A 23,176-nucleotide genomic window follows, 5' to 3' on the forward strand; every position below is an offset into this window, starting at 1 on the left:
CAGGTTTCATGCTTGGGTCAATTGTTTTTAGGTCAAAGCCTCCATTGAAGGCTTCTAGGATTTATGTCAAGTGTCCTTGTCCATGTCATATTGTAAAAGACCCTTCTTAGTCTTTATTTGTCAAAGAAGAAATTTATTTTGTTGTAAATTAGGTCTTCTAGGCCTCCTCCACCAAGTCGGCCTCAAACTGGACAAGTCACCCTAAACAGAGAGGCAAAAACTCCTATATAAAGGCAGCAACTCAACCTCATTTGTCACACTCACTCATCAAGTTCGATCTACAACTTCTGGGGCCAGAAAAGGTGCGAATTTCAAGGAAAAAAAAGGAAAGGGCTAGCAAAGAAGAAGGAGGTCTCTCTTAAGCAAAAGTTGAAATTCTCTCTCTCTCTCTCTCGCACACGTGTGAAGCTGTTGGAGGGGCCGAAAACTGTAGAGTTGAAGCTGGGCTGAAATTCTGTAGCTGGGGGTCAAAATTTTGTAGCTGGGAAGTCGAATTTCTAGATTGTTGCTGGGTTGAAGCTGCTAGATAAGAAGAGACTACTAAATCATCTTGGAAAGCTAACTTGGTGGAGGAGGAAGGTTTGTTGGTCTAGGGTCTTGGTCTATCTCATTTTGAATCTACTGAAGGAAGAGTTCTTTGACTGGGTTTTCCCCTATATAAGGGTTTTAGCCCTGGCTGAGTGCCTACATCTGGTGTCCATGATCTTCATGTTTTTGTTTTGATAATTGCTTGATGAGAAGAAGATAAAGGAAGAACACAAAGAAGTTAATAAGAACATAATAATATCACAAGTAATTATCAATATAAGAAAATATTTCTTCCTTTCCGATTTTCTAACAGTTTCAAGTCTCATATTGTGGATGTGAAATGTACCGTCCTCTTAGGTTTGTGTCCACAACAAGCAAGAAACATTATGGGCACATGCACTTTGCTAAACTGGACATAAGGCCTAGATATATGATGACATGTTTACATAAATAATTCTAGTTTATTAACTTTATGACACATTTTAGAGAAACCTTAACTTTGACTCCTTGTTGCGTCGAAAATTGCATTCTATAACCCAATATGAGGGCAATGTGTGATTCTGTCCATGCTCAATACGGAGTTGACACGTGCCCCTATTAAAATAGAATTAAAATATTCTCTAATAGAAAAGCAATGTCGGCTATAAAAAACAAAAATGAATATGCATGTTTAGTTAGTTTAATTAAAAGTATTATAAAACATCAATAATCCCAATGTCGCTATGATCACTAGATTTGTTGTTGATATTACAACACGGTGTGGTAAAAATATTTCACCACTCTCAACCGTAAAAAAAATATTTCGATGTCCACATGGAGTAATATAATTTCATATCAACTTAAAAAAATTGAGTAAGATGTTTAAACCATATACTTTTGAAAAATATTTCCACACAGGATTTAAATGAACTATTTGAAGATCTATGATATTTTAATGTTGTATATAATAACACATTCAATGTCCAAGGAAAAAAAATATTGAAAGTTTAAAAAAAAATATATATATATATATATATATATATCAAGTACTTCCTAATAAAAATAATAAGAGGGAGGTGTTATTCATTCAATTTTTAGTATAAAATTAATGTGACATTTAAAAATGTTCATAATAATGAAAAATTTCAACGTGGATTATCAATAAAATATTTTAAGATGCAGGATTAAGTAACATTGAATGTACTTGCGAATAAGTAACATTTACTTACTTAAAAATATCTTAATAACAAAAAAAAACATTTTAATGTGGACAATACAATCCATAGATAAAATGTCTCAATGCACATGTTAGTTGGAGGAATGACCTAGTCTTTGGGCCCATTGTTAATTGTTTCTTCACTCATCTCTTGGGCATTGTCATATTTTTCGGAGGGCACACTTGTCCTAGGCCCCTCTAGACTACATATGTGACCCTTTGTTGTACATTTGACCAATTCTAATAAGTCACTCTTGTACTAGAGGACTATGAGGGTGGTTTATGCCCACTTTTGTAGTTTTTTCATGGTTTTGACTTGAGCTAATAGCTTTTGTGTTGGAAATAATACTGAGAGGGGGGGGGTGAATCAGTATTATCAGATCAATAAAACTTTTTCAATACTCAGAAACATATACGCTACTTTGGTTAAGTGAACCGGCGTGTACACGCTACTGTGTCTAAAGCAACCAGCGTATAACCAGAAATCTTATGATTCAGTTAGTTTATCTTCAGTAAATGCATCATGACATTATTAACCATATTAACAGTAAACAGGTGCAGTATAACAGAACAGATCATCACACAAAAGCCACACACATGAACACCATGATATAAGGTGGAAACCCAATGTGGGTGAAAACCACCTGCTGCAATTTGTTTCTATCTTCCTTTAAAAAGAAACTTCTTTTACAATGTACTGGTGCAGTCCTTTACCAGCACACAGGCTACAACCTGCAGAGGGCTACAGCCTACAACCCTCTTAGCTCTTGTACTAGCCGATCCATTTACTAGTACGTAGGTGCCTGCCTACAGAATGCTCCAACCTTTACTCGTTCTCCAGCTGCTCCTGGAAGGGAACTACAACCCCCTGGCTCTTGTACTGGCTGATATGTTTACCAGTCTTTAGGCACCAGCGTACTGAACTCTACGATCTTCCCGGGACCACGTTTCATACATTTTCATACTGGATCCATAAAACAACCTGCATCATCAATCTCTGAATCACCCAATACTGAATCACTGAAACCCTGTCAACAACAGTCAACAGAACACAGAGCAGAACTCTGAACTCTGCAACAACATTCAGAACTCACTGTATCATCAAAATCATACTTCACATTGTATACGCTACTTGGACAAACCCAACCTGCGTGTATACGCTCTTTTGCCAAAGACAACCTGCGTACAGATCTGCAAATCCTAACTTATAATTCCGCAGCTATATCAGACATCAAAACATACCCAGATCATAATAATAAACATGCGTCAATAGATCTAGTCTATCCACAGTCAAACCATATGAAGATAATCATTCCAAGCCTTGAGATCCCGTTCTATAGTTCATCATCCTCCACATGAGTGAAACCATGGTTCAGATCACCAACCCATAACCAGCATTTGGATCTCACACTTCATCAGATATTCATTACTCACTTACACACTTTGGCCTAATGATCTTCTCCTTATATAGGTTTAGGCCTTTCATAATACCACGGTCCAAAACCATAGTAAAACAATACCATCAACTCAATACTAGGGATCAACACGTCTGTCGAGATACTTTGGTCCAAAAACATAGGCTCAAGTACCGAGGACTAACTACCACGGACCAAAAGTAAGCTTTCCGACACGTACGCTCTTTTCCGTTCATGAACCTGCGTGTATACCCTACTTGGTATATAGCGAACCTGCGTATACGCGACTTGGTATATAGTGAACCTGCGTGTATACGCGACTTGGGCTTAATGAACCTGCGTATATGAATTTTCTTTTCTTCTTATAGTCTGATCATCAATTCCTTGCTGCTGACCTTCTGCACTATGATTTGTCATCAGTGTGGTTTTCCATCAAGGACAACACTTGTCTCATAATGCCAACATTTTGCTTATGGTTTGAGCTACAATATTATATTTGCACCTTGTATTGAGGGGGTTCCTCATCCATATAAGGAGGGTAACTCTCTCATTTTCATTTGTTGGAAATTATCGAGAAAACTTGCCTACAAAGTTTTTTTGCACCTATGTGTTTCTAACTGTTGTTTAGATATTTTTCAAGAGTTAGAGTATTTTCTCAAGCGTGTTGGAGGACAAGCTACTACAAGGCCAAAAAAGAGCACCTTCCTCCACTTGGGCGGGCAATCAAGGTATAATGTTCTTGCCTTATTCCCTGTGACCATTGATGTTTTGTTACTTTGCATTTAGGTGGGATGTCCTAGGGCTCTTCCCTTTTGCCTTAGCCAAACTTTGAGATCACCTTGATAGTACTTGGATAGGATTCCTAGAGGACCATTCCACCCATCCACTCTTGAAGAAGCCTACTTAGCCCTAGACTTCAACATCATCTTATCTTAAACCTAGACTTCACCTAGGATTGTGTAGGGGCCCTGTAGCGCTTTTTAGGCACTAATCTATTGATTTCTTCAACCTGAAAACCAAAAGCCCATCCTTTATTTCCTTTTCCTTTTCAGTTATTTTTGTAATCTAGGTTTTAGCGCTTGATCTATCTAACTAGATTGATTGATCTAAGTTGTTCTCATTGCTATACCTTATCTAGCTTCGATCTTGATACGTTCTAACTAGTCTTTCGTGTTATACTATTTTCAAGTTAGCATAATCATGGTATAGATCTTGCTTACATTGCTTAATGTTTAGATCTAAACCTAAGTGGCAAAGCTACTTTAAATTGTTTAAAACTTATTAAATATATTAGGTGGCTTTGGTTCATGCTTGAACATATCATGAATATAAATCTAATTCTGTTTGCAAGAGTTTTTGGAATCTCAATCACCAACGTTAAGCTTGTTTCATGTTTAGCATACTTGCAAGGATTAAATTGATTACTTAATGACAAAAATGGTGCAAACAATCGTAACATAATGTGCAACGGTTTGAATGTTTTACCACTTATTTGCACTTGTATAGCTTGATGTCTAGGATTTAGAGCTTACACTTGTGATTTTTAATTTATGGTGAATGCGATATGAACTATGGCATGATAACATCTCTATACACGCTCATAAGTACATGAATGCACAAGATAACTAATACCTCAGCGCTCTAAACCAATGTGGAAAAAGTTGAAGTCGGGATTAAATCGGCAAGGGTCCAGAAGTTGAAAAAGTCGTTAAAGTTGGGAGTTTTTTGAAAAAGCCGGCAAAAATTCTGCAAAATTAAAAAAAATACAAAAATATTCATTTTTTTTTAAATCCCGACTTTTTCAATAAAATCCTGATTTTTTCAAAAATAAAAATAAAAAATCGTTAAAGAAACTACCTCATTCACGATTTTTTGGAAAAAGTCCCGATTTAATCCTGACTTTTTCGATTTAATCCCGACTTTTTCGATTTAATCCCGACTTTTTCAACTGGGAAAAAATCGTCAAAAAATCGGCCAATTTAATCGGCCAGCCAAAAAAATCGCATTTTGGGGATTTAATCCCGATTTTTTCCCAACTTTTTCCACACTGCTCTAAACACTTAACTCTTGTGACAAGGGTTGAGGATTCACATGAATGGTTTAATTTTTAGTCTTGCTACATCATTCTTCTTGCAGTGCCTTGAAAGATTTAACAGCTAAAGGACATCCTAACCCAAATTGATGCAATATGTTGAAGAGTGACTTGGTTTAAATGTTAACGCCACACTACTGATTTAATGCGGAGTTATGGTCTCCTTTCAAATCTGAATGGCAACATTCTTAACTTTTCTTAATACGTGATCTAAAACACATAAATAGTAAAGCATTCCACTGCTGGTACGCTTTCCTTGCAAAGTCACACTCATGATTGTTGTTGCCAGAACTTGGGGTTTCTACTTCACTCTTCACTGTGCCCTGTTATCTCTGATTTTGGATCGTGACAATCTGCCCTAAGTACATGGTACATGTGTTTTCAATCCTGGTATACTTCTTTCATTCTTGACCACTGTTGATGCATTAGACTAAATGTCATTTACCGGCATAGTTTCATCACTATTTGGGGTACTTTGAAATCTGATCTTTGATAATAACGGACCTGAAATGGCTCATGGTTTGTTCATGTCATATCATTGCTTATCATTACAAATCTACTATTAATACGCTGTGGTAAAGGGTGTTTTAATACGAGTGTATCTTTTCCCTTTTGAACATTATTGATGCATGAAACAAGTCACTGCTTACTTGGCATAGCATTACACTTTAATCCTCTGCTTCTCGTGGTTAAGAATGTGCCTTAAAGGTCACTGTTGAAAGACATATTGATTGATATCACTTTGTTGTCAAAGAGGTCACTGTCCTCATTGGTTATGAATGCTTTAAACTCATACACACACTAACCATTTTACTGCTAGCATAGGGAGGATTTAGATCTGATAAGAAATTTGTGATATTATGAACTGCTCTACAAATGTGATGGCACCTGTAGTTTGGATGCTGGCAATTTCATGGTCTTTTCTGAGTATTGTTGGCATATGAATTTCACATCCTAAACACACACACTCATGGTTAAAGATAACACACAACCAATCGTTGAATGACATAATTAGTCCTCGCTGTCTCTTATAAACAGCAGTACATTTGGCACTCTTTTGGTTTATTGTGGCAAGCACATGATACTTGGCACACGGTCTCTTTTACAGTGGAATGATGCCCCAATGATAAACAATAATACTTTTAATTTGTGGTGAATGAATGATACAATGGAATGGTCAATTTCCATTTGAATAATTGAACACATGTTTCATGCTTTATTGCCATTCTATGGTTGAACTGAGCAAGATTTGTTTATCATTTTTCAAGCATAATCTTGAATAACCTCACTTGTTTATCTCATTCAAAGCTTGTTCTTAATTGAAGTTTTGACTACATTCTCATGCTCGAACTTGTTTGGTATTCTTGGAGAGTGGTTCGATGACAGCAGATTTTTAGGAACAATTACACTTATTCTGATGGCTGTCATGGCAGCTGATTTGACAGAGCAGGGCACCTCCCTTAGGCTATTATTAGCCTCCTTTCCTCATTCCATATTTAGGAATTTGCATTGTAACCCCTTTGCTAATTCTATAAAAGCAGGTGGACAGTACAATTATTTTTTATTGGTGGTTCTTCGGCCTCTCCCATATCCTCCACCTTTCTTCCTCCCTTTCTCTTTCTTTTCATTCTGAGGAGTTTGCAGCAGCATCGGAGAATAATTGCATGAGTTTCGAGCATTGGTAATGCAAATTACTTATTTTGGGCCATCTAAATATTCTTCCGTGTGAAGTGTTGTTCACTAGAATGATTCCTAGCTGTTGGTTTTCATTGTGATAATCTTCTTAAACTAAACTAACTTGCAGATCCTCTTTTTCTTCCTCCATTCACCCAACAGACCAAGGCACCAATCTATTTTATTTTATTTTATCAATCTTTTGTTCAATGCATTTTTAGGGACACCCCCCTATGGCTAGTATGCACTAGCCCAAAGCAAGAGAAGTCCAGCCGAGGAAGTCCAGCCAAGGTGACAGTGGGCTGACCTTCTAATTGTTGCACCTAAGATTTTCCTCCTTGATCCTTTACCAAATCACTGTGCACAATTTCAGGAGTGCAATAGATACAAACACAATATTTCTGAAAACTGATAATTACTTCTAATGATGTTGTTCTTCTTTTAATTTTTCCAGTATATCATTAAGCAATTACACTTCAGAAATTCAACCATATAAATACAGTAGGACAGTAGAGATCGCAATGCACAAAGAGAACACAAGGCTTACCCTGGGAAAACCCACTTGGAGGAAAAACCCAGCAACATTTTCAATAAGAGACACACCTAGACTTCTAGTCAACAACTAAGTCAAACTGACCTTCAACAAATCTATGGTCAAACCTAGTCAACACCCTCCAAGTCAAGCCTCCAATCTGATCCAGCAATTCAGCCCTCTGTTCTGCCCTAGGCTGAATTTCGGCCTCCCAGTAACTGCCCAAAATCTCAGAATTTCAGCCCTGCAACAGCTCCAAAAATTTCTGCCCTATAACTACAACTGCCCAAAAAAATATGCGAACTGGAGAGAGAGAGAGATCCTCCACACATGCGAGCTAGATAGAGAGAGAAAGATGAATTCATCCTTCTTTTTCGTCCTCCTTGTCCTTCTTGTCCTTCGCTTGGATGCCCAGAAGATTCTTGCTTGAGAGAGATCGAATTGCTGTCTTGGAGGAGAAGATCGAATGTCTATATATAGTGATCTGCTGGGTCAAATGGGTGTCTCTTCTGCCTGGGCCAACTTGAGTTGTTTTGGAGCCAAAAATTCAAATTTTTCTCTTTGAAAAAGTCCATAAGGACATGACTCAAAATAATTTTTTCTTTTGACTCTAGCATGAAGAACATGCTTTACAATAATCAATATAATTACATCAAGGGCCAAAATATACATCATGAAAATCGACCATAGTTACAAAATTCAACAAACAATGCCCTATGGGTACCACACCTCAGTTAATATCCACACCAAAAGAGGCCTAAACCTCATTTGTACTTGTCTCAGTTGAGAACTATATCATTTATGATAATAGCTTAAGGGGTACTTAATGTTTCTGGACAATTCTTGTGTATTGGATTATATTTTTATGATGTGTGATCATTAATGAATTTAACATGTTTATCGTACATAATTAATGATGCCCTACCATTTCTAACACATTGTTGTCAGAAAGATGAACACTATTCAGATTATGATTGTTGTGGCCTCTCGCTTAAATGGGAGTTACATCAAGTGGATGTGAAGAATGTGTTCATTAGTGGTGTCTTAGATGAGAAATTTCTCTGGAGTAACTCCAACAGTTTATATCTGAAAGGCCTAGACAAGACTATCTTGTGCGCCAACTAAAGAAGGCTTCATACAAATTGAAGTGAGCTCCAAGTGCCTAGTATGCCACAATTATGAAGTACTTTGAGATGACCCCACTTTATACATAAAAGTCTGTGATGATGACATCGTGACAGTGGTCATGTGTGCGGATGATTTGATCATTGCTAGGTGCAGTGTCAATGTGATCAACGACACAGAAAAGAACTTAAAGAGGTATTTGGAATAATAAATTTGTGACTGCTTTGCTACTTTCTTAGAAATCAGATGTGACAGGGAGAAAATGGCATGTTTCTCTCTCAATCCAAGTAAGCAGGTGATTTCTCAGGAGGTTCAAGATGGAAGATGGCAGAAGTGTCCCCACACCACTAGCAACATATACATTAACAACAAATGATGAATCAGACAATGTTGATGAGACATTGCTTAGACAAGACAACCTCTGGGAAGGCTGATTTACCTGATAGCCTATGCAGTGCACTTGGTTTCAAGGTTCACATCTACACCATGAGTTACTAGAAGTGGCCGAACAGATCCTGAGATACATCAAAGGGGCTTTGAATTTTAAATTTTGGCATTGAGTACACTATGGGAGGAGACCTGTGTCTAACAGGGTTTACTGATTTAGATTGGGTTGGTTGTCTGGCAATTGGAAATCAACTTCTGGATATGTATTTCAGCTTGATTTATGAACAATCTCATGAAACAGTAAAAACAAGTTCATTGTTGCCTTATCATCCACTGAGGAAGGATACAAGGCAGCATGTTCAGAAGTTAGAACCAATTTAGGAGGTTTGGATATGACAAATTCTCAGTGGCTTAAATCTCCATCAAAGTCGCACTACTGTGTTGTCTTCTGGCAATCATATTACCATTCAGCTGGCAAAGAATCCCATCTACCATGCCAGGATAAACACATAGAGATTCATCATCACTATATTTGGGATTTATTTCAGAATTGTGACATAGAACTTGAATACTGAAGAACAGAGGATCAAATTTCAGACATTTTCACCAGAGTTTTGGATGAAGAAAATTTTGTCAATTTTAGAGACAATTGGAGAAAGAAATCATCATGTAAATGGGTATAAGATCGGCTATACGACCCAAAGTGGGAGGGAATACCCGTTTCAGAATAGAATGTCCTTGAGGGGGTGTCTTGGGTAGTGTCGACTTCCCATTTCTCCCCTCCCCTTTTCTAAGCCTTTATAGCAGGAGATGTCCGAATAATCACTGGTTGATGTTTATTAGGTGTCATATTTAATTATCAAAATAGTAAATCTGGACAATGCCAATTAAGTCAGCAGTTGAATCGGCAATGATTACTTTGAGTAAGCTCAGTCAAGTTCCCGTGAATAAGCATTCAAGCAGGAATGCAATTATTATTAGTCAGCTATTATACTATAGATTAAGAATTGTTGTAGCTAGACAATGTTTATATATTAGATCCTTGTACATTCATTCATTGTGCTGCCCACATTTTGTGTGTGAACTTGCGTTTGTGTATACAAATCTCTCACATTTTCACTCCCCAGATTGTGAACTTGTGACCAACCAAGAGTACATCAAACTGTCTTTTTGTTATAACAGAGCATGATAGGGCTACACCCTTTCAATTTTAACAAAAATCCCGTTATATCAAATCTTAGCCCAAAATAATATGCTATCCTAAAGAGTGCGACCATGCCATAGAAAACTCACCATCGAACATTCCTGTGCTTCGGGAGCAAGAGAAACAAAAACGTACCATGTGCCTCCGTGGTTAATTAGACATCAGTAGTTTAACTTTACTCGTAGCTCTACATATACACAGATATATTTGACCTCTAGGGTAGACTCCCTAGTCGTTAGGTTAACCTGCCTTTATATAATAGTCTGTGAAATGACTCATCTAGGGTGATATTACTAAAATATCCCTGGGCATTAGCAGAATAATAAATCCACCCGCATTTTGCAAACGATGCAGAAACGCTTCCTGTAAGAGTAATACCAAAAACGCTAACCCAACAAATTTTGTGTTCATTCCTGCTCTTCATATTTAAATCGCAGGCTACAGTGCTGCATTTATCCTAAGCAAATAGAGAGAGAAATTCAGTACCAGATATCAGTGTGGAGGTCCTGAAACAATCTGAGCTCCCTTCGGCTGAACTGAGCAGCTCGCTTTCTGGCTACTAATCCAAAAGATGGTGAAAAATGTGTTGAGTAGATATCATCCTTGAACCCATGTTAAACCCTCTGAACTGTTGATAAGGTTCGGGTGTACTATAAATTACACTGTCTAGCTTGCATCGTCTGAATTTGAAAATATTAATCAAAAAGAATTGCTCGTTCGTTCCGCAGGGTCATGTTAATTGGAACCAATTCAACTATAAAATAGCAACCGGTGCAAGGTTGTCGTTATCAATGGGCATAATATTATTACAACAATATGAACGATGCATTCCAAAGTTAATTCCATAGCAGCCAAGCTAAGTTAATAAATGGTGATTAAAATTGAATTCTTCTTGGCTCGTTCAAATTAGGATAATTCAAAAATCATATATATATATTTCTGAAATTAAAAACAAATTAATATCAAAATTTAAAAGAAGGGTTACATTTTCAACCATTCTTAACTCTCCCAATTTTTGAATACTCCATTAGTAACTCTCCCAATTTTTGAATACTCAATTAGTATTGTACATTTTATGTTATACAATGGAGGATGTGAATCATGAAAAAGATTTAGGATATGATACCTATTACTTTTATTTGGCATTTAAAGATTAAAATTATTTATATTCTTGCAAAGCTCTCATACATTTCTTTATATGGTGTGCCCTTCGACAACATAAATTGTATCACAAACTCATGCTTAGAGAATTCCATCATTGTTTTGGTGTATCCACCATTTTAAGTGTAAGGATATTTATCTTTTTAATCACCAATTGAATTCATGTGTTAAGCGCATTTTTTTCCTTATTGATATGACAATTGGCATGACGTTTATTATCCATATTTTATATTTTATATCTCATGATCATCATAATGTCATTTTCATGACGGATTTGGATCAATGTTCCACTTTCTCTCACAGTTCTTAAACCTTTGTTGTGTTTTGTAATGGACTTGTCAGTCAAGTGCCAAACTACACTCTGCGCTATCAAGCACTAACCAACACCCACATAATAGTGTCGAGGACTTAAACCTTAACACACCTAAGTGTGATATCATATATGACCAAGTGTTATAACCAAGAGTTATTGGAATATCTGACTACCAAAGGTTTTCAACATTTGTACTTTATTTATCTCCCAATGTAATAGACAACACCTGATGGATAGTTCCCCGCTAATTGATGCCGCCATAAGTCAACAATCTTTTACACATGCAGTCAATGTATTGAAAATTGTCACAACAAAATGTCAATGTACTTATGTTCTGGTGTGACAGACTTTTGTATACATAGATATTTTCATTAATTGCCCACATTAACTGACAACATTAGATACTGAAATAGCGAAGAAAAAAAAACAGAATTGCGCCTTCATAAAAGTCTCGATAGGCGAATTACAATTGATGGACTTTTTTCCATCATAACTTTTTGTTGACGGTGCTGGACCCCGATATGAAGTCCCAACTAGACCTCACACCGTTTGGAGTAGGAGTCCCAGTAGTGGGTGGTAATGTTATGCCTTGACTGCGGAAACGCGCAGAGGGAAGTATGATAACTTTGGGTGAGAGCAAGTGTGTGACCCTGCGGAGAGTCAAGTGTGATGCATGAAGGTTCCAACACACGAAGGGAAAAGGAAGTGTGCCCCTTGGAAGCCTGTAATAGTACGTAGCTTGAAAGGAACACACGAGCATAATGAAATCACAAACTAAGATGCGAAATAGTCCACAAGTTAAAGTGATGAGTTAATATAACAACACACATTCAACAAGATTCATACAAATGCAAACGAAATAGTTCATAAGCATAAGCGTAAGTTAAATAACATACATTGCAAATACAACAAGAATAGTCCTACTATATTCACAACATATGCATGAAAGCGTGTTGGCTTTGATTTTATTATTATAAGTGAAAGTTCCATTCATACATACACCATTGACGACCACTAGCCCCAATAGTGGAACATTACATTCAAGAACACCTGCTCCTCCAAAGAAGTATACTCGCTTTACGCTACGGAGAAGTCAAGGCTCTTCACAATACTCCCAAGCTCTTCCTAAGCCTAAGCCTAGCCAAAATCTTGGCTCCCAAAAGCCTCTTACATGAGTTATGAGGTTCTATTTATAACAAAGGGGTGGATCAATCTTCAACTCCCCTTTGTGACCTTTGACTACCCTCATGACTCTTCAACTTCTTTACAGAATGACACATTACATTACATGATGACTTTTCATATTCTAATATTGACACTTGGAATTTCACTTACAACAGAATTACAAATAATATTACATTTTACACTTGTACCCATATAAGACAAAATAGGGTAGAGACAACTTGACAGCCTAACAAGACATAACACTAGGATGTCGGAGTTTGGGAGAAGTCTAGCTCAACAACCTCCATTTGTTGCTTCTTGGTCACATATTGGTGCCAAGCTTGATACTGTGTGATGATGTCCCCAAATTGTGTAATGATGTCTAGCTTGAAGCGGACTCTAGCCTCCATGGCATCAGAGTACAATGTCTTGGAACTTGGGTCCAGTTTATTATGAAGCAAGAGCAACATTGTTCTGACTTTGACAGGACCACCGACGAAATTCAACATGTTTTATTTGTTCAGCTCCAAGTCTTCCCTGGTGGCATTCTGTCTCGGCTGCTCCAAGTACTCTTCGACCTCTTGTCGGACTTGGTTCTTGGATTTAGCTTTGATGAGGGAACTGACTGATGGGATCTGGTGTGTTCTCACCAAGACATCCAAACTACTGAACAATCGTACATATGAAGCCTGAATATTTCCAATGAATGAGGTGAGCTGCTTGTTGTTGTTCTTAATCAACATTTGAACCTTCACTTTCTCCAACTCTGCCTGTGGCTTCATTTTCTTCACTAAGTCAAGTGGTGCCCCTTTGTATCGCATTGTCCACTCTTGCACATAGGCAATGACAGCTTGTATGTTCTTGAGAGTTTTAAAAAACTCTTTGCTTTGCTACTATAATCCATGCAAACATGCAACTGCTTTATGTACGGTGACAAACCTGTCATAGAGCTTTTGCATGATTTATCCAAGTGTCGATACTTCAGCAAGTATTGTTGCTCTCATCTCCTCCAAGTAAACCTGTGCATAAATTGCATTTTGTGCTGCTGCTCAGAGTTGTTCTGCCTCTTGTCTGGAAGCTTGCAAGTTCTATGCCAACTGCTTATTCTCGATCATCAAATATCGTACATTTGATCTTGTTGCTCCTGCATAGGTCAAGTTGGCTTCGACGATGGCATTTGGATGATTCTTGGTGTCTGACACTATCACCCTTTCTCTGATGAATGTAGGTGATGCGTGATCATCCGGAAAGTGATTTCTTCGTGCTTGTACAATCCTCCTTTGGAACTCATCGAATGATAGATTATACACATCCATTACCAGATCATCATCAAGGAGAATGACATCCCCTTGCTCGCTCGAGGTTGGCTATGCTGCTGGAGGTGGTGGAGACTAAGCGATGACCTATGGTGCTCTCGACATCATATCAACATCTTCATTTTGCGGCTCTTGTTCTAGCTCCATGTCTATCACTTCAATCAATTGCTCAATCTGATAAGCAATCTCTTGATCCTGCATTTGTTCACCTTCCTCCTTAGCTATTGGTTGTTCCTATTCCTACTCTTCAACTTGTATCAGCGTTGTTTCCTTTGTCATCGCACCTTTCCTTTGTTCTTCTTCCTACTTCTGCTTCTCTTCTCGTTCTCTCCTCCTCAACTCATGTTCTTCCTTCAACCTCTTTTCTGTCTCTTGCAACTTCAGTTCTGCTTCCTGCAACCTCTGATTTTCACTCTTCCTCTGCTCTGCTCTCTGCATCCTTTGCTTCCTCTTAGCTTCTAATGCCAAATTTGCTTTCATGATAATCTTGCAGCTTTGTTCTCCCTTTGGACTGTCAGCAATCTTCCTCTTTCCCTTGTCCTACACGGGATTCTTGCCTTCTTTTGTTGTTGCTTCCAGAGTTGTTGTCATCTGTGGAGCAACCTGTGAAGTCCCTGCTAAACTGACTAGCTCATTGAGTCCGGAGGCATTGTATCAGTACCTCCAAGAATTCTCCTCTGGACAATGAAATGCCCCGCCAACCCACAGAAAGTAAACTCTCGCATAGTGGTCCTTACAAATACTGCGAGGATCATATGGATTAAATTCCTTAGTGCTGAATTCAAATTTCACTATCTCCTTTGCCTCGGCATCTGTGACTTTCAAGTTCTTTATCTCATATAATCCAACTTGCAAAGGAAGAGTAGGCCATGGTGCTTTCTTCCTCTTGTGCAGCGCTACTAACAACCTTGTGGCGAGATGGTATGATACTTCTTGCATGACAAGTTTGTCAGTGGCATACCTTGGTAAAAAATGTGGAGGTTTCTCTCTGCCAAACACTCTAATGAAGGTGACACCTGGTGAGGCATACCAATCTGCGATGTCTACTATCGCCTCCGTTGCTTCTCGTGACATCCAAGGTGGGTCTTCTTCAAAGATAAGATTGTATAGCGGGATGATGAAGTGGTCAGTTAGCCATGCCATTACTCCTTGATCACTGCATTCAGAAAGCAACTTGCAATAGATGTGCACGACAATTTCTCGTGGTGTCCATGTCCAATTCATGCCAAGGAACTGTTGTTGGGTGGATTCCAAGCCTGTGCTACATGGGCCTTCAATTGTCATGCCAACAGATCTAACCATTGAACGACCTCCCATCATTCGCTAATTGGTCTAATAAGACTGCCCACCCTTCAGGAAAGGTTTACATGCTCTCTTGACCATGGATTTTGCAAGCAAATATAATTAATAGTTGGTAAGACTTCCTGAGGGACTTTGTCTTGTACACATGGGTGGGTGTCTATCAAAAAATTGATGGCTCTTTCACCCAGCGTTTGACAATGTCTCTTGTGTTCACATAAATGTGGGTAGCATAGAAGATTGAGTCCATGCGCTCTACTAGCTCAAGCAAGTGATACATTTGTTGAAAGTCTTCTGCCTGGAAGTTGGCAAGCTTCTGCCCATTGGCACTGCTCAATGTCATGGTCTTCTCATCAATGTGTGAGACAATCCAGCTAATGATATCTGCACACGAGAAGGTTGGATACCTACATGCAACCTTGTATAGCCTTGACTGTCGGATGCTAAGATAAACCTATCGGTCCTCTAAGTCTACCTCAAATTCCTTTGCAAAAGCATCTTTAACTTGCTGCCATGTCAGTGATGATCCCTTCTCTATAAACAACTGAGTATCTGCATACACTGGCAAATCAACTGATGTTTGCTCAACTGCTTCCCCAGTACTGCTCTCAATGGTTTCTTTTGAAGCATCTCTCTTAGATGCCATGGTAACAGTGACTACTGGAGAGGTGCTCAACAATTGTTGTACCTGTGGGACATAAAGGACACTCATGGCAAGCAAATGTCAGTCTTAAGCAAATCTACTTACAAGGCAAATTCAAGCAGCAAACCGGGCATTAGATGGGGAGGACTGCACAATTTTTTTTGGCAAGAGGGACTAGTTGCCCGTGGGAACTGCGCATTACGCAGTCCCAACAACTAAGGTGGAATCTTTGGGCTTGAAACTGTGTAATGCGCAGTTCATCCTGGGTAGAGGCCTAGGAGAGACTGCACATTGTGCACTCTAGCCAAGATGATAGAGTAGCTATTGGAACTGCACAATATGCAGTTGGAGCCAACTTGGAGTGTGCATTGTACAACTTCATAGGCCAATCTTGTGGCTTGAGCCTTAGGATTGCGTAGTGTCAGCTGGGCAAAGTGAAAACCGGCCAAGGGAAATCCAAATCTGCCCAAGGGAAGAGTGGAAAACGAGCAAATTTGAGATATAATGTGAATTTGAGTGCAGATATGACTAAGTGAAAGTAATGCATGTGAATCAAGTGCAACAATTAATCAAATGGAAGGACAACGAAGTAAGTGAGGAGAGTCGCTGCAATGACATCCATTGGTGCAAAAACAGGGAGACTAATGCGACACTTACGAAATGAAATCTAAAAATTAAAACAACACTTCTACAAGTTAAAACAAGTTTAAATGCCAACAACCATGAAGAGAAACAAGTGAAATAACACTCACACTAGCCAAACGACAAAAAACGACAAAAAAAGTAGCAAAAGACAACCAAAGCAAAACTCACCCGCAAAAGCAACAAAGATTGCACCGAAGGTTCCCTTATCTCCCCGGGAATGCTAGAGCTCCAACATCGAGTATGCAAATGAGCTCTAGAAGCGTCGATTAAATAGATTTGGACAAATTAGGGTTCATGGCGCACATGCCTAAAATCAAGGAAAAAAATGACACTTGGCAGAAGTTTCTAAAAATGGTGCAGGTTCCTCCTTTGGGATACTAAAAATAGATCCCTATTTTTTAGGAATATTTTTTATTTTTGCTTTTTCCTTTTTTCTTGCCATGCACACTGTTGGGAAAGACTACAGAATTTTGGGGAACTAGGCAACTTTCTGGCTAAGTGTAATGCGCAGTTTCTGAGCTCAGTGAGGGTTGCGCAATTTCTGGACTAAGTGTTAGGCTGCCTCCCATGATTGCATAGTTTCTGAGCTCAAGGCTCACTGGGCAGTCAAGATTGCGCAATTCCCATCATCAAGGTTGCTTGCCCTCAAGGATTACGCAGTTTCTGGAAGCAATCCCAAAACTACTGTGAGATCAAGTTGGAAGATCAACTTGTGACTTAGAGGAATCAGCTAAGTGAACAAACACAAGAAACAAGGAAAAGATAAGTCTCAGTCAAAGCATGAATACCTGGATCATTGTGAGATGATTTGTTGTGGTTAAGAAGGGGGGCTCCAAAATTGAAGTGCATGCAAAATTTTGGAGGGTGGTTGTAGCCACTACAACACTTTTCTATTTATTGATGGCGATGAACACTGGACTTTGGAAAATTGTGTATGGTACACACTTAATGGTTTCTTCCAATATTTAAAACCTTCGCAATGAAACCAAACTTCGGAACCTTTCACTGGAACTTCCACTAGTTAATGTAGTCAACAACATATTTTTCCTTTGTGTATGAAGGAAAGTCGATTTGGCTTGATACGGTGAGAACATAAATTAACACACACATGGCAAGATTCACTCAATCAACAAGGAAATGCAACAAGAACTTTGATAGTTTATCAACGGTAAAAATTGAGAATGGATGAGTGCATCTAGGGCAATTGTATTGCATTGTCACTCTCCCTATGGTCTTACTCGAACTTCTCCACACTATGTCTCTCATACACACTTTCTCTCTCTCATTTGATCACATTGAATTCACATGCCATATATGAAAGACTTGTACTAACAAATATTAACAAACTCCTACTCTCCCTAATTTTTCCAACAATTCCTTGAATCAACTAATTTTTTATACTACATAGGAAATTGAATGACACTCAACAAACCACCTAATAATCTAGATACCTTCTTGAGATATTACAACTTAAAAAACACTAAATATTTCAATTTAAATGAAAATTCGAGGAAACCAACTTCCTTTAATAGACTTTTTGATCTATGATGGTCAATCATGAGTTTGATTTGTAAGATTCTCTTGCATCAGGCTCCTAGGGAAGAAAAAAAGTGTTCATATGCTTTTTAATATTAGTACCATACTTAGCCCCAAGGGTTAGCTCAATTGGTCAAGTTCACATTGCTAAGTGCCTTGATGATTATGAGGTCACAGGGTCAATTCTCCTCAACACCCTTGGGTTTAGGCCCTGCTAGTTTGGTTGGCGAGATGTGATCCCTTCGGGTTGATCTGCCCGGATTTTCCCTCATCAGAAAAATTAGTAACACACTTAGAAATTTATGTTGCTATCATCCAAGTAGAATCCTCTAATGGTTGATTCTTCAACTTAACTATATATTGAAAGTACTCTTTTCCCCTTGTTCTTTTTTCCACCTTTTGATCCAACATTGTTTCAATTTCCTTCTGAATTGTTTTAGGAAGTTGTTTCTTCTATCTAATGGTTTGATTTTCACTACTAACACACACACATATATATTAGAACATATTATGTCTCCTTAAAGGGATATAAATTTGTATCATTAAAGATTGGAGAAATCTTAATGTTACTTGGGAGTTATATTTCATAAGCATTTAAATAAAACCTTCTTAGAACTTTGCATGGTCCATCTTTTTTAGTTTTAACATGTTCTATGTCCATGCAAGAAACCTTTATTTTCTCAGGTGTGCCATTACTAAGCCACTAACTCCAAAGTTCAGTTGTCTCCTTCTCATGTCTACTCTTTGTTTGTACTTGCTACTATTTTCCTTTAATTATTGCTTAACTCTTTCTTATAGTTCATGCATACTTACAACAAAATTGTCACCATTAGTACTTCTCAACTCTTGTTTTCCTAAATTCCTCAACTCATAGACTCCTCTTGGATGCATTCCATACAAATTTTAAAAGGGATAATTGTATGCAAATTCTACTTGGGCAAGTGGTTGATCCCATTGCTTAGGATTTTCATTTACTATACTTCTTAAATTGTTTCCTAAACTTCTATTTACCACCTCTTCCTTGTAGAAATTTGATAGAATTGCAATTTCTCAAGAAATTTAATTTAAAGTCAAGAGACACAATTATTATTTACTAATCTACAGAATGAAATTCACAATTTAAAACAACATGCATAGACATGCAATAAAAAAACCAGAAATACACAATGATTTCTATGGGAACCCAACTGGGGAAAACCCCTCAAGCCTCTTTGCATTAATCAAATGAATAGATAATCGAGTACAATTGTTATCTCCATCTCTGAGCTCAACCTACAAAAGAATATTTGTTCTCTTTGCTCAATGAACAACTTTGGCCAACACTTAGCCAAATATCAACTCACCTAGCCTCCTATTTCCTTGCGCAATTCCTACGGAAATTAGCCCCTATTTTTTAGGAATTTTCCTCCAATTGATTGTGCAATTCCCAAGGATTGATCATTTGATTGCATGCAACACATGTACACTCAAATTAGTTTACAACTACTTGTTAAAATGCCTTGTCATCTCCACCTTAGCTGAGGAACTCAAATCCTCTGCATGCATTAGCTATTTTAGGCTAATTGGTCAATTAACTAACAGATCTTTGGGTTAGACTGTTGTCCCACTGCACAATTGACCTTCAAGTGATTCTAACAATAGTTAGAGGTCAGTTAACTGAATACAACTAAAAATAACTCGACTGGATTACTAAAATTTAGCAATCACACGTGCATAAATGAACTCCAAACTCTCCAACTCGAACTTATTGATCTGACTGAGTGACAAGATCCATGTCACACTAGTTAACTGCTTCCAAGTTGTCATGTTGATGTGGAAATTCGATTTACTCAATTTGACTAAGGCTAAAGTCAAATTGAGCCTTTCTTGTTACATTTTTCAACACTCCCTCTTAGCAAGAAAGGGATTTTCCACCACCCATATCCTGCAACAGTGCAATTCGAATTTACCTCTTGATAATGCCTTTGTCGATGTGACAACTTATTGATCCTCAATTGGAATGTATCATAGCAACATAATTCTCATGCACATGGTCCCGTAAATTATGATACCAAATATCAATGTGCTTAGACCTGCCATGAAATACCAGATTCTCATAGAGCTTAATGCAACTCTGATTATCACAATATATCACTGTTGGATCCATATCCTGACTCACTAGTTCCACAAGTATTTTCCTCATCCAGATTGCTTCACATGTTGCTTGAATTGCAACCATGTATTCAGCCTCTATTGATTTGAGCTCCATAGACCTCTGCTTCCAGCTATACCAGGAAATAGTTGCGGACCCAACGCTGAAGATAGCACCTGATGTACTTTTCTTGTTGGATGGACTTCCTGCCCAATCTGCATCGGTGAATCCTTGCAGCTTCACTCCCTTTATCTGTTTGTACCATAATCCATATTGGGTAGTGCCTTTGATGTATTGTAGCACATGCATTGTTGCCTTCCAATATAATTTGGTAGGCCTCACCATAGCTTGCTAATTTGGTTGACTGTATAACACATTTCAGGTCGTGTGTTCGCGAGATACATCAGTGAACCCACAAGTTGTCTGTAAATGGTAGCATCTACTACCTCACTTGAAGAAGCATACTCCTTCCTCCAATTTGTAGCTAGAGGTGTGTCCATGGGCTTACTATTATCCATGTGAAATATCTAAAGTATCTCATTATAATACTTGCCTTGAGACACAAACAATTCACCATCACCTTGCCATACTTCCAGCTCGAGGAAGTAATACATGAGGCCCATGTCTTTCATCTCAATTTCCCTTGCAAGAGTGGATTAGATTCTCATCACAAGTCAATATTAAATCATCTACATACAAAACAAGAATAAGCAACTTACCATCTACCACAATGTGATAGAGGTTCGCATTTGCTTCACTTTTGGTGAAGCCCAATCTAGTGAGATAACTATCGATCTGAGTGTACCATGCTCGGCGTGCCCCTTTGAGACCATACACTGATCTCTTGAGTCTATACACGCATGAATCTCGATCATATGTCTCAAATCCTTCTGGTTGCTCTATGTAAATTTCCTCCTCAACAACACCGTTGAGAAAGGCGATCTTCACATCCATTTGGTGGATTTTCCATCCCATCTGCGCATCCAATGCTAGACTAGATATAATTGAGGAATATCTTGCAAATGGTGCAAAATTTTCCTCATAATCCACTCCCTCTATCTGACAAAATCCTTTGGCCACAAATCTGGCCTTTTACTTTTCAATGCTCCGTCCGCTACATGCTTCACTTTGTAGACCCATCTCAAACGAACCACAAATTTCCCTTCTAGTCTCAGCACCACCTCCCATACATTTTTCTTCATGATGGATTCATATTCTTCCACCATGGCACCAACCTAAACTAGTAGAGCAACTGCTTCCTGAAATGAAGAAGGCTTTGTCTCAATGAGCTTGCTCATGAGACCCATGTAACCAATGTACCTATCAGGCGACCTCCTCTGTCTGTGTTGTGATGTGGGGGCTCCCACATTCTCTCGTGCATCTTGCAACAATCTATCAACTTCTCTAGTTCTTTTTCTCCCCTCTCTGGAAGATTCTGGTTGAGTGGGTTCCTCCACTCTACCTCTTGTCTGCTGCTCTATATGGGGCTATTCCACAACCTCCTAAAGCTCGTCCTTTGGAGATAGAAGCTCCTACTTTGGTGGGATACTCAACTCTTGTTCCAGAGAGCATCTCATAGCCTTTCCCTCATCGAACTTGACATCTCTCCTCACAACTATCATCTTCAGTAAAGGAAAGTAAACCCATAATTGTGTGGAGTTTCGGTGTATCCCACAAAAGTACCAACTTTGTTATAGGCCCAAGTTTCTTCCTCAAATCCTTGGAGACATGGTAATAAACTGAAGCTCCAACAATTCTGAAATGAGACACATCAGGATTTTTCCCAGAGAAAGCCTCCTCCAATGTGATCATACCAAGTATCCTATGAGGACTCTGGTTCTACAAGTAGATTGTGGTGTTGCATGATTCTTCCCATAGATGTAATGGTAGCCCCTGATCATGCAACATGGCCCTTGCTACTCCCACTATGTTATTGTTCTTCCTTTCAGCTACCCCATTCTGTTGTGGGTTATGGGGTGTTATCAATTTTCTTCGAATACCTTCTTTCGCATAGAAATCCTTGAAGGCATGCAAAACAAATTCACCTCCATTATCGCTACAGAGAGCCTTCACCTTCTTCCTAGTCTACTTCTCAACTAATGCCTTGAAATCAACAAATTTTGAGAAGACTTCATCCTTCTTCCACATGAAGAAGATCCAACATTTTCTAGAGAAATCATCAATAAAAATAACATAGTACTTGTGTCTAATTATGGAGGTTGTAGAAAAGGGTCCACAAACTTCAGAGTGAACTTGCTCCAAGATCGCATCTGCTCTGCTTTCTCAGTCATGGAAAGTGGATTTTACATATTTCCCCAATGTGTAACCCTTGTAGAAATCTTGTTGGTCAAGGGATCCTTTAGGGAGACCAATGGTAATTTGTTGCATGATCTTTAAGGAACCATGGTGTAGATGACCCAATCTCCTATGCCAGAGTTCTCCAACATCGTGACTCTGCACTTTTTCAGCCTTGCTGCTCAATGTAATGCAATCAACCACCTCAAGTTTGTATAGGTTCTTCACTCGAACCCCGTTTTATTTCACTTCTCCCAGTAGCTATGTGTCTTATAAAGGCTTTCCCTTTACTGAAGATAACATCATAGCCACGATCCTCCAATACTGATACAAAGATTAGGTTCTTCTTCATCCCAGGTACAAACATAACATCTTTGAGGTGAAGAGGAGAGGATTTCTCCCTCTCAAAGGTGACAGTACCAATTCCTGTAGCACTATACCTCCCATCATCACCCATTTCAATATGCATATGGAGATCCTTCTCCTCCAAGCTACTGAAAAACTCCTTGCACCCTGTCATA

At 38.5% G+C, this 23,176-nt stretch overlaps 1 protein-coding gene across 3 annotated transcripts in view; it reads right to left on the reverse strand.

Moving 5' to 3' along the window:
• Window positions 1–10,908, reverse strand: part of LOC149190762 (uncharacterized) — a 184,647-nt gene extending 173,739 nt beyond the window's left edge. The window contains exon 1 of one of the 3 annotated variants that reach the window (XM_089412263.1): window positions 10,639–10,908. The gene's annotated coding sequence lies outside the window, so the exon portion shown is untranslated. The remainder of the gene's footprint in view (window positions 1–10,638) is intronic. The other 2 variants (XM_089412262.1, XM_089412264.1) reach the window with 2 other exon arrangements.
• Between the last annotated feature and the right edge of the window lie 12,268 nt (window positions 10,909–23,176).

The sequence above is a fragment of the Pinus tabuliformis genome, chromosome 3_1 (genome assembly GCF_031772625.1).
Source record: "Pinus tabuliformis cultivar Carrire ecotype Pingquan chromosome 3_1, CPIR1, whole genome shotgun sequence".
NCBI classification, from domain to species: domain Eukaryota; kingdom Viridiplantae; phylum Streptophyta; class Pinopsida; order Pinales; family Pinaceae; genus Pinus; species Pinus tabuliformis.